The sequence below is a fragment of the Bos grunniens genome, chromosome 8, assembly GCF_055505025.1.
Source record: "Bos grunniens cultivar Pamir isolate PY7600 chromosome 8, Bosgru_T2T1.0, whole genome shotgun sequence".
In the NCBI taxonomy this organism is placed as follows: domain Eukaryota; kingdom Metazoa; phylum Chordata; class Mammalia; order Artiodactyla; family Bovidae; genus Bos; species Bos grunniens.
In genome coordinates this window covers 60,736,585-60,749,228 of record NC_141172.1, presented here as the reverse complement: position 1 = coordinate 60,749,228, position 12,644 = coordinate 60,736,585, and the positions used below count along the sequence as shown (strand labels likewise).

The 12,644-nt window shown below is 42.9% G+C and overlaps 2 pseudogenes; one reads left to right on the top strand and one right to left on the bottom strand.

The window, feature by feature from the left end:
- The first annotated feature begins 780 nt into the window (after positions 1 to 780).
- On the top strand, positions 781 to 9,577 carry LOC147367196 (translation machinery-associated protein 16-like; annotated as a pseudogene).
- On the bottom strand, positions 3,715 to 4,459 carry LOC147367197 (high mobility group protein B3 pseudogene; annotated as a pseudogene).
- Positions 9,578 to 12,644: the final 3,067 nt, after the last annotated feature.

Genomic DNA, 12,644 nt, shown 5'->3' with positions numbered 1-12,644 from the left:
GATGGAATAGGAGAGGCATAATGCAGAGGTTCTCTGGAAAGACCAAGTGACAACAGAAGTAGAAGCTGCGCCAACAATCACAGTAAATTTGTGTATTAGCATACACACCCTAGGCTACAGGGTAGGGGAAGAAGCCAACAGTGAGTCAGGGGCAGGAAATGAGGTCTGCATAAAACTTGGCAAAGGAGAGTTTGCCTTAGAAGACAAGTCTATCAAAGTAGAGAAAGAATGAAGAACAATATCTCAGAAGCCCCATGAACGAGCCTGGCGTGTGAAAGAAATCACATGTGATAAATCAGCATACATCAGAGCTGGCAGGAGCACTCAAAACAGTTCAATTCTGCATCCCCACTGCATGGATTGGGAAACCAAGATCCAAAGAACATGAAGGGCTTGCCTGGGTTCTCTAGTAAGTCCATGGCGGAGCTTTGTCTAGAATCAAGAACTCCTGCCTTCAAATCCCACAGTTAACCCCCTCCCATAGTTTCTCTGGCTAGTGTGTGGCTCCACCTTGCCAGAAAAAAGGACAAGAGTCACAGGGACCACAGGAAGCTGCCTGGAATCTAGCTCCTGTGAGGCAGATAGGAAGCTGTGGTATCAGGGAGTATCACTCCACTCAGAGTTCAATGAGGGTGGAGCTAGAGCAGTCAGTGAAGGCAGAAAGAAAAGATAGGGAGAGGGATATTTTGAAAGAAAAGTTAGCAGGATTAAGTGAATGATGCTCCAAGAATAAAGAAAACAAAAAACCGGGCATTCAAAAGCTCTGGTGATATTAGATTCATGTGGGAAGTCATCATCTTAGTGAACAAGTCCAGATTACAGGTGACTCACAAAGTGAGGAGACTAGAGGGCTGGAGAGCATGGAAGACAGAAGGGTTTATTTGGAGTGAAATTATGAGCTTGGTTTGGATAGACTGAGTCTAAGTGACGGTAGAACCCCAAAGCTAATTTTTTGAGCACTTACTCTATCATGAGCACATGAAGGTTTTAAGCCTCATGAAACTCCTTGAGGCAGTATAATTATTATCCTTATTGGATAGATGAGAAACTGAGAAATGGAGCTGTAAATAAACTTGTCCAAGATTCCCCAGCTTGTAAATGTCCAAGCCAGATATCAAACCCAGGTCTGGTTGACTCCAAAGCTTACTCTCATTATCACTGCATTCCAACTTCATCATGGAAGAGCTACAGAGAGGAGAGAGTTGAAGAAGACTAGATACATTTGGAGAGAGGAGAAAGAGAAAAGTGAGAGTATGGCAAACCCCAAGCAAGACGATGAGCCCAGTAAAGAGTCAAAGAGGAGCAGAAAGAGGTAGAGGGAGAATAAATAGAGTCTTTGTCACAGAAGCCAAAGCTGGAGGAAGTTTTCAGCCAAATGTCCAGACAAATCTTGAAGTTAATCCAAAGTGTCTCGTGTGAAAATGTGCTGTGACCACAGAGGAATCTTGGGTAACAATAAATCCCAATATTTGTAGGTGCCTGGGTTGCCTGTAAGACTCAGAAGGGAGAGTCAGAATGCAAATGAGAGCTCTAGTTAGGGCAGGGCTAAAACAATCAGATATACAAAGGCATATCAGGAAACATGCCCTGACACACTCCAGGGAATAGCAGAAACAAATTCTGAGGATGGGGGGAAAATCTGATTTCCAGAGTTGCTTTTTGTTTTATTAGGTATGTCCAGTTTCCAATAACAACAAAAAAATAGAAGATATGCAAAGAAAAAGAGAGACTGTGTCATATAGTGAAGCATATGATACAATATGCTTCAATTGAAAAGCAATCAATAGAAACTCTACCTGAGGAAACCCAGTTATTTTAACTTAGCTTTTTAATTATGTTCATGGAGAAGGAAATGGCAACCCACTCCAGTACTCTTGCCTGGAAAATTCCATGGATGGAGGAGCCTGGTAGGCTACAGTCTATGGGGTTGCAAAGAGTCGGACACGACTAAGCAACTAACACACACACACACAATTATGTTCAAAGAAGGCAAAGAAACAATATCTAAAGAATTAAATAAAAGAATGAGAATAATGTCTCAGCAAATAGAGAATAACAATAAAGAGATAGAAATTATAAAGACACACCAAATCGAAATTTGAGGTTGAAAAGTATTAACACTATAACCAAAATAAAAACATTTACTAAAGGAACTCAACAAGCGGAATTGAGCAGGCAGAAGTAAGAATCAGCAAACTTGCAGTTAGGTCAATTGAGATGATTCAACTGAAGAAGAGAAATTTTTTTAAAGTGAATTAAAAAAGAGCGAGTCACCTTGTGAACTGCCGCTGCCACGGAAGATGAGTGCAGGCATGTGAGTTGGAGATCTAGCGGTCCCTCACCATGAGGACTTTACCACGAGCACAGGCTCTAGGTCCAGGGGCTTAAATAGTTGCCACTTGTGGGCTTAGTTGCCCCGGGGCCTGTAGAATCTTCCTGCAGCAGGTATTTTTACAGTGTCCCTGCATTGGCAGGCGGATTCTCGATCACTGAACCACCAAATAAATCCAGAAGTTTTAACTTACATTTCTTTTAGCCTAAAGCACCAAAGGGAAAAAGTGTAAGACAAGAAAAAAGTCATCCATACATACAGTAAAAAAGCAACTCAAAGGCCCACAAACAAGAAAAAAAAGGGAAAACTGAAGAATGAAAAGGTGTTGGATCTCAACCTTATTGGTGAAAAACTGCAGTGGTTTCAAAACCATCTTGAACCTCAAAAAAGTGGGATATTCAAAGAGAGATGCTTGTGAATTAACTGAAAGGTATTTGAATCGATTCAGTAGCGAGCTGCAGCAGATTGAGTTACAGAGCTGCATCAAGGACCGGCGGCGGGGGCAGGGTGGGGGGCGGCACTGCTCGTAGGAGGCAGTCATCAAGCAGACCCTGGAGCGAGAGCAGCAGCAGTACCAAGGCTATAGCCTCGAGATTCCAGACATTTATTTATTTATTTTTAAATGTAATACTGTTTATTTAGCTTCAAAAACATTTCAACATTCTAAACATACAAAAAAAAAAAATAACAACATTGCAGATCGTGTTTAGTACAGAAGGTTCTTGAACTTCCACTGGTGCAGCGGCTCTTGGCTTTGCTGACAATGAACAGCTCTACAGTTTGTTTAAAAAAACACACACACACACCAGTTTAAAACTACCGCACTTCAACTAAAAAGGATCCAAAACACTTCTCATGCTTGCTGACCACCGCCACCACCCCCCCACCCCCCCCCCAGCCTTTTCCACAGCTAAGAATGGCAGCAGGATGCTATGTCACCGTATACAAAAACAAGACAACCTGAAGCTACATGGATGCCCACTGCAGTGTCCACAGGTCCAGCCCCACAGTGCAGGCCCTGAGCTACCGCCCCTCCAGAAGGCATTGCCCCCACAGCCTCCATACCAAGCAAGGAGCATCAAGAGTGTGTCTCGGTTGCTTTGTTCTTTTTACAGACTTTAGATATGTACTGTTGGGAACTCGGGATTTCTAGCCAATGACCATAGAATTAACACACCACCTTAGAAATTTTTTTTTTAATGCCAGAAACATCTTTAAATGCCTTGTCACACCAACAGCAATGTGCACAGAGTGAGGAGAACACAAGAGCCTTTTCACCTTAAAAATGTTTGGAAATATGCACAACTTTGAAACAGTTTCCAGGTGCTCTGGACACCCGTGGCCACTTAATGTAAACCACTGACAATTGCTAGAGCACCTTGAGAGACTACAAATGATCATGATCCAACTGGGTAATTAAACATAATGAGGGCAACAGACACCTCTTGGATGAGAAGTGTGTCAATCAAGGCACTCCCTACTCTAAGGTATTCACAAGGAGACAGATCAACAGGTTTGTTTGTTTGTTTTAATTCACCCTCTCCCTCCTCCTCCTCTTCTTCATCTTCCTCTTCCACCTTTTTCCGGGCAACTTTAGCAGGACCCTTGGCACCATCAAACTTCCCTTTAGACTTAGAGTCGGCGACATCCTTCTCATACTTCAGCTTCCGCTGCCTTGTTGATGTATGGCTGCTTCTCACTGTCACTTTAAGTTATTCCACATCTCACCCAGCTTCTTTGCCACATCTCCAATAGAGAAGCCAGGGTTTGTAGACTTGATCTTGGGGTGGAATTCAGAGCAGAATAGGAAAAATCCAGACGGTGGTCTCTTGGGGGCATTAGGGTCCTTCTTCTTCCTGCCTCCCTTAGCTGATCCGTAATCCTTCATTTCCTGATCATATCGCACTTTATCTGCCTTTGCCATTTCATCGAATTTCGACTTCTCTTTCCCTGACGTGGTCTTCCACCTCTCAGAGCATTTCTTGGAAAATTCAGCAAAATTGACAGGGACCTCTGGGTTTTTCTTCTTATGTTCCTCTCTGCATGTCTGCACAAAGAAGGCATGAGCAGACATCTTGCCTTTGGTTTCTTGGGATCACCTTTAGCCATCTTGACTGTATTATTTGCTAGTCTGGGCAGCTCCACAGCCTCGCACTAGCTGCCTCCATGAGATCCGCCTCTCCAGACATTTTAAATGCAGATAATCTGAAAACTTTTAGGAAATAGGATTTTTATCTGAAGAAATTGCCAAACATTAAAATGAGAAAAAGTCTTCATGGTGAGAGCCTGAAAGCCTTCTCTCAAAATAAGGATTTTCTCTTAATATTTCCCAGCATTGTAATGGAGTTTTTAGCCAGGGCGATTAGGCAAGAATAAGAAATAAAAGACATCCAGACTGGAAAGAAAGAAGTAAAACTACCAGATGGCTGGTCTTATATAAAGAAAATCTTAAGACATTCACAGACACACACTTTTAGACTAATAAATTCAGCAAGATTGTGGGATACAAGATCAATATACAAAATACTGTTCTGTTTCTGTATACTAGCAATGAAGAATCCAAAAATGAAATTCAGAAAACAATTCCATGTGCAGTTGTACTGAAAGAATAAACCATTTAGGAATAAATTCAAGACAGAAATTTAAGATCCACACACTGAAATTCTAAAACATCATTAAAAGAAATCAAGAGCTAAATAAATACAAAGAATCTCATGTTCATGAACTTAAAATAGCAATATTCTTCAAATTAATCTATAGATTCAACTCAATCCCTACCAAAATCTAGCTGGATTGTTTGTTTGTTTTTAAGAAACTACCTAATCCTTAAATTCATAGAGAAATGTAAGAGATCCAGAACAGACAAAACAATTTTGCAAAGGAAGAAAAATGTTAGAGGACTTATACTTCCTAATTTTAAAATTTATTACAAAGCTATACTAATCAAGACGACTTGGATCTAGTATAAGGGTAGACCTATTGATCAATAGAATAGAATTGAGAGTTCAGATATAAACCCGTATATTTATAATCAGTTGATTTTCCTCAGGACAGTTCAATGGGGAAAAAAATAGTTTTCTCAACAAATGGTCCTCGAACAAGATCTCCAAATGTAAGAGAATGAAGTTGGACCTCTCTCTCATACCACATACAAAAATTAACTCATAATGGACTAAATATCTAAATGTAAAAGCTAAAACAATAAAACAATTATAATAAAATATGGGTGTATATCTTCATGACCTTGTATTAGATAGTGATTGCTTAGAATGGCACCTAAAACACAAGCCACAAAAGAAAAATAACAAATTAGAATTCATCAAACTTAAAAATGTTTGCTTCTCAAAGGATAGTATCAAGAAACTAAAGAGATAAGCCACAGAATGGGAGAAAATATTTGCAAATCCTGTATCTGATAAAGGTCTAGTATCCAGAATTTTTAAAGAACTTTTAAAACTCAGCAATAAAAAGATAAATATCCCAAACAAAAAGTGGATAAAGGACTTGAAGAAATAAACCTTTCTCTAAAGAAGATATATAAATTGCCAATAAACACATGAATATTATTATCAGGGAAATGCAAATCAAAACTACAGTGAAATACTACTTCATACTCACTCTGTGTGTGTGTGTGTGTGTGCGTGTGTATTTGAGCACTCACATGCATTCAGTTGTGTCCTACTCTTTGTGGCCTGGTGGAATGTAGCCTGCCAGGCTCCTCTGGTCCATGGAATTTTCCAGGCAAGAATACTGAGTGTGTTAGCTACTCAGTCGTGTCCGACTCTTTGCGATCCCATGGACTGTAGCCCACTAAACTCCTCTGTCCATTAAATGCTCAAGGCAAGAATACTGGAGTGGGTTGCCATTCCTTCCCCAGGGGATTTTCCCAACCCAGGGTTCAAACCTGGGTCTCCCACAATGCAGGCAAATTCTTTACCATCTGAGCCCCCAGAGTACTCCCAAAGTGAAGGTGTTAATGGCTCAATCATGTTGACTCTCTGCAACCCCATGGATTGTAGCCTGCCAAGCCCCTCTGGTCAAGGCTATGGTTTTTCCAGTGGTCACGTATGGACTGTGAAGAGAGTTGGACTGTGAAGAAAGCTGAGCGCCGAAGAATTGATGCTTTTGAACTGTGGTGTTGGAGAAGACTCTTGAGAGTCCCTTGGACTGCAAGGAGATCCAACCAGTCCATTCTGAAGGAGATCAGCCCTGGGTGTTCTTTGGAAGGAATGATGCTGAGGCTGAAACTCCAGTACTTTGGCCACCTCGTGCGAAGAATTAACTCATTGGAGAAGACTGTGATGCTGGGAGGGACTGGGGGCAGGAGGAAAGGGGGACGACAGAGGATGAGATGGCTGGATGGCATCACCGACTCGATGGACATGAGTTTGAGTGAACTCCGGGAGATGGTGATGGACAGGGAGGCCTGGCGTGCTGCGATTCATGGGGTTGCAAAGAGTCGGACTGGACTGAGTGATTGAACTGAACTGAACTGAAGCCCCTCTGTCCAGGGATTTCCCAGGCAAGAATAGTGGAGTGTGTTGCCATTCCCTTCTCCAGGGGATCTTCCCCACCCAGGGATTGAACTCAGGTCTTCTGCATTGCAGGCAGATTCTTTACCAACTGAGTCACCAGGGAAGCCCCCAAGAATACTGAAGTGGGTTGCTATTTCCTCCTCCAAGGGATCTTCTTGACACAGGAATCAAACCCACATCTCTTGCATCTCTTGCTTTGGCAGGCAGGTTCTTTACCAGCTGAGCCACTGGAGAAGCCCCTCATACCCACTGTCTTTTCTATTATGACCACTAGAATGGTCATAATAGAAAAGACAGACGATAACAACTGTTGTTGAGGGTGTAGAGAAATCATAAACTTATACATAGATAGTGGGAATGTAAAAGGATACAACTGCCTTAGAAAATAGTTTGGCAGTTTCTTAAATCATTATGCAAAGAGTTACCATATGACCATATACTCTACTCCTGGGTATACTACCTAGAGAAGTGAAAACATATGTTCAGATAAAAACTTTTACATGAATGTTCACTACAATGTTATTCATAATAGCCAAAAAGTAGAAACAACTCAAATGTCCATCAACTGATGAATGGATAAGCAAAATATGGTATATCTATACAATATGATATTGTTCAGCCTTAAAAAGGACTGAATTACTGACTCTTGTTAGAATGCAATGAACCTTGAACACTTATGCTACATGATAGAAACTAGACACCAAATACAGCACATTATAGGATTCCATTTCTATGACATGTCCAAAATAGGCAAATCCATAGAGATAGAGAGACTAGTGGTTGCCAGGGGCTAAAGCGAGAGATGAATGGAGAGTGATGGCCTAAAGGGTATAGGGGATGATGAAATGTTCTGGTGAGAGTTGTGCAGTCTGTGAGCCTGCTAAAATCTACTGAATTATACACTTTAAAAGGGTGAATGTTATGGTATGTAAATTATACTTCAATGAGAAAGAGCAGGTAGAACTTTCCAAAACAAATATTGAGTGGTTGCTTAATCCCTCAGAGAACATCAAGAATTCATTTAGATAATCTAGAAAAAAACATTTTACTCAACCATTAAATTATTTTAAACTTATAACTCTGAAACTTAGCTTATGTTGTATTTTGAACTACCTTCTTACAAAGTGATATGTTAATTACCGCTGGATTTATAGAGAAATGTCTGGAAAGTTGTTATCTGAAATATCAACAGTGGTTGCCTTTGGGAGATGGAATCTTGTGTAGTTTTAAATTTATTCTAACGCTTTTATGTATTACTTACATTATATGTATGCATATGTATCAACTTTATAATCACTAAAATCTATAAAGCTCTTTTTGTTTTGGCAAAGGAAAAAAACACTGGCTATGCTGATAAAATGTTGATAGATAATTTTAAAGATTCTTTCTACTCACATGAAGCCAATAGAATTTTGCTAGTTGATCCCAAGGCGGGAAAATGCCCAATTAGCCAAGTGATCACAATTCAAGAATTATTTTTTGGATAATGAACAAGGACCTGTGCTAAGCCATGCTGTGTGAGAGAGAAGGACATTTAGGGCATGGTTACTGCATCCAAGGGTCTTTTGATGCGATAAAGGACCTCAGATATGTAAATAAATGACTGAAAGGAGGCAGAACAGAAGTCTAGCAGAGAGGCGCCTGAGACACTGCAGAGTCCCCGAGGAAGCTGTGATAAGCTGTAGTTCACTACCTCCAGATTCAAAGACAGGACAGCTTTAGAGGTTCGTCTTGAAGGCGAAAGTTGGAGTTCAGTTCAGGGGCAGAAGGGGAGACAAAGCCAGAAGTGAGCATTTAAGAGCCTTACCCGCTTTTCCCAACCCCCGCCCCCTCACCATCACCACAGCTCCTCCTTCCCAAATCCCTTCTACTTCTGGGCCCTCACGCAGTTGTTCACCTGGAATGCCCTTCCCTCCCTCATTACCTCACTGCCTCCTGCTGTTCTGTAAGAATCTGGTATTCTCAGGCTCCTGTCACTCTTCCAAAAGAATTCTCCTTGACTGAGACAGGTTGAGTCCAAGGCCTCCCGCCTGTGCTCTGACAGCATTCTGAGTCTGTCTCTATCGCCGCACACTACACTCTGCATTGTAATGACCTGTTGAGTATTTGTTTCCTCCACCAGACTGTGAGCTCAGGTGACAGAGGGCTAGGAACCTGGCACAGGGCGCTGGTTGTTACTGAATGGAACACACACCGTGGCTAGTCCAGGAAATAGGAATGGTAGGCACCCCACTCCAGTACTCTTGCCTGGAAAAATCCCATGGATGGAGGAGCCTGGAAGGCTGCAGTCCATGGGGTCGCTGAGGGTCGGACACGACTGAGCGACTTCACTTTCACTTTTCACTTTCATGCATTGGAGAAGGAAATGGCAACCCACTCCAGTGTTCTTGCCTGGAGAATCCCAGGGACGGGGGAACCTGGTGGGCTGCTGTCTATGGGGTCGCACAGAGTTGGACATGACTGAAGCGACTTAGCAGCAGCAACAGCAGCCATGGAGTTCTGTGTGCCCAGTGCACCCTCCCACTCCCTTTGTCTAGGAGCCAGCACTGCCCTCCTGGCCTCAGAGTCAGGCCAGCAATGCGAGCTGGGCCAGTTATCACCCCTCATGCCCCAGCTAGTGAGACTCACCCAGGAATATAAGGGGCCCAAGGCAGGCCACTCAGAGTTCCTCCCCCAGGGCAACTGGGAAAAGGTATACTTTCCCGATTGAGGAGTTCAGCTGACAGTGGCCTTATTGCTTGCCAGGTATAGGAAAACCTATCTGCAGGAGAGAATGACACGTAAGACAAGCAAAAATGAGAGGAAGCAGAAATGGCGTTATGGTAGGTAATGACAGTCTTGGAGACCCTGGTTTCTGTCTTTGAGATTCCTAGAACTGCGCTCATTCAGGCAGATCTTTCTTCATAGACAGGGATCTTTCAATAAATACTTCTGTGGGAATAAGCTGGTCAGGCAGGCTGTGTTTCTGTCACTTACAAGAATATCCCTGTCCAATGCTGGGATCCTCAGTAAGACATACAGCTGGAAAGATCAGCAGAGGCCAGGTTGGGGAGGATTCTAAATGCCATATGAGGGGTGTTAGAGTTTATTTGTAGGTACAGTAATGGGTAATGAGTAGTCAGAGCCTCAGGAGATAACACCAACAATACATAAGTTTTTAATTAGAGGGAGAGGGGAAATGGAAGCCCAGTTGGAAATGCAAAGTGAAAACACCCCCATATATCAGCAAGGTCAAGGAGAAAGAAGGTTGAAGAAAACCCTAATTTTGTTATGTAGGAAAGAGCAGCAAGGCTTGTGATAAATGGGAAAGTAAAGGAGAAAGGTGGGCATGTCGAATAAATAGTCATTTCTAAAACACTGCAAACAGCTCCATGTGCAAACATTAGTCACTAATACAAATGAGATCTCTGGGGTTTTATAAACAAGCAAGCCGTTGCCAAGACTCACATCTGGCAGATAATACATCCATCATGTGTAAATACTTCACGTAGCATCGATTACCCTGATCAATTTTAGGCATCTATCATTTTCCAGGCCTGCTACTCAGCACAGGGAAATTACAAAGAAATGGGATGTTCTGATCTTTCTACAGCTGGCTCATAGGAAAACAGTGAATAAATCCATGGCAAAACTCAGGTGGCTTCTGAGGTATAAAGAAAAAAATTGCTATTTTGTTTTTCCATAGAATACTTTCTTAAACTAGGTCAAGAAATCATCATCTTCAAAATTCAGTACAGAAACCATCCTCAACTTGGGAGGGAGAAAGATCAATGACACCCAAGAAACAGGGATAACAGATGCTTAAAACAGGGAGCCACAGTCACTGGACCTGATACAGCAGTATGACATCTACTTAAAGCAAGATAAAGCAAGACTGGAAAGGTGAAAGGTGGAAAGGAGGTTAGGTTTTATCGTGTAGACAAAGGGAAGTCGTAAGAGGTTTTATAAGCAGGAAAAAGACATGGTCAAAACGGTTCAGAAAAAGCCTTTTGTAGGCAGAACAGAAGGCAATAAGGTCCCCGCAAGTGGGGAGAGAATCGACTCAGGATTGTCAGTCAAGAGAGATGATGGGGGTTGGAGCACTGTGTTAGGTGAGTGAGGAGCACTTCAGACAGAGGTGGTGGCTGAGGCCCTGGAGTGGGTGGGAGAGCGTGACTGACATGCCAAAGGGAGAGAAGGCAGCTGATGCTGAACCCTTATTAGGTACCAGCGCTGCTCTGGGCACTTCTACATACTATCTCATTTAGTCCCTCAAAGCAATGCTGCAGTGGACCTCCTTGGTGGTCCAGTGGTTATTAAGACTCTGCACTTACAACACAAGGGTGCAGGTGTGATTCCTGGTCAGGGAACTAGGATCCCATGTGCTGCAGCCGAAAAATTAAATACAATAATAATAAAAAACAACCCTGCAGGGTAACCATTATTATTTCCAAATTTACAAATAACAGAAAGGAGACTCTGAGAGGTGAAATAGCTTGCCTGAGACCATACAAATTTGGCAGATACAAAAGCCTGCGTCTTTTTGCAAAATGAGACAGCCTCCTGGTGTACATTATTTATCCCTCTCAACTTCCTCAGGTAGGTGCTGAGGCAGAGATTTAAAACTTTACTGACGCTTCCAGCTGGTGAGTGCCCAATACTGGACGGGAGCCCAGGCTCGACCCGCTCCCGTTTCCCCTCACTCCCTGCCCAGCTGACCTGTTAAATGAGCCTTTGTTCTGCCACGTTGTGTAGCTCCCTCGTGATCACCGTTAAACCAGAAAGTCTTATTGGGTTTGTTTCAAAACGGACCCTAGGAAGGGCCTGGGGGAGGATGTGGAATGGGGATGGCCCTTCCTCCGGCCAGGAGGAGCCTCAGCACCTTTGAAAATAATTCCCCCAAAGTCTCCTAAAACCCTAGGTCTCCACCCAGCAGCCCTGGCCTGCCGAGGTAATTTCCAAAGCCCCAGCCTTGAAGGCTCACAAATCCTCCGTTCATGTTCAGACATATAAATTGCATTCGCAGAGAGAACTACGCATCTGGTGGTGTGATCGTGAAGAAGAGAAGATGCTGGAGTTCAAGTGCACACACGTGAGCACACTCGGGGCCTGGCCCATCTCCAGCAGAGCCCAGCAGGAAGGCTGGGCCTCTCCAGCCCTCTCCAGGCTGAGATGAAAGGAGTCCATTTCCCTCCTAAGAGTGTCCTAGGAGTAGGGGAGAGGGATCCTCCTGCACTAACAGACTCACACACAACTTCAGGTGATTGTCACTGGAATTAACAGGTTCACTCAAGAGGCTCAGCCCAGAGTGTTTGCTGGAGTGAATGGGGCAAATTTTTCCTGCAGACAGACCAAAGACTCTGGATTTTTGAATTCCGATGAACAAAATACTTTTCAATCTGTTCACATTTACCTTAAAACCTTGATCTGTTTTAGGCTCTATGCTGGATTCTAAGGACCCAGAGATTGCACCTGAACTCAAATTCTCAGTCCAGGGTGGAAACCAAACAGTGAATGAGGTCAAGGACTTGAAAAGGCCTCTTGGTGGGTCTGGAGGCAAACAGACCTGGGTTCACATCTCAGTCTTCATACTTGCTAGTTGTAAGGTCTTAAGCACGTCATTTCAATAAAGGAGCCTCTGTTTCTTCATCTGGAAGTTAGAATCTATCCAGCAGAGTTGGTATATGGAAGAGAGAGAGAGGATTGGTATAGCACCCAGGATGGAAAAGATGTGCCATATATGCTACTGATTATTAAGAGAAGAGAGTAAATATTTTCAGTCGACAGAATTAGTGAAA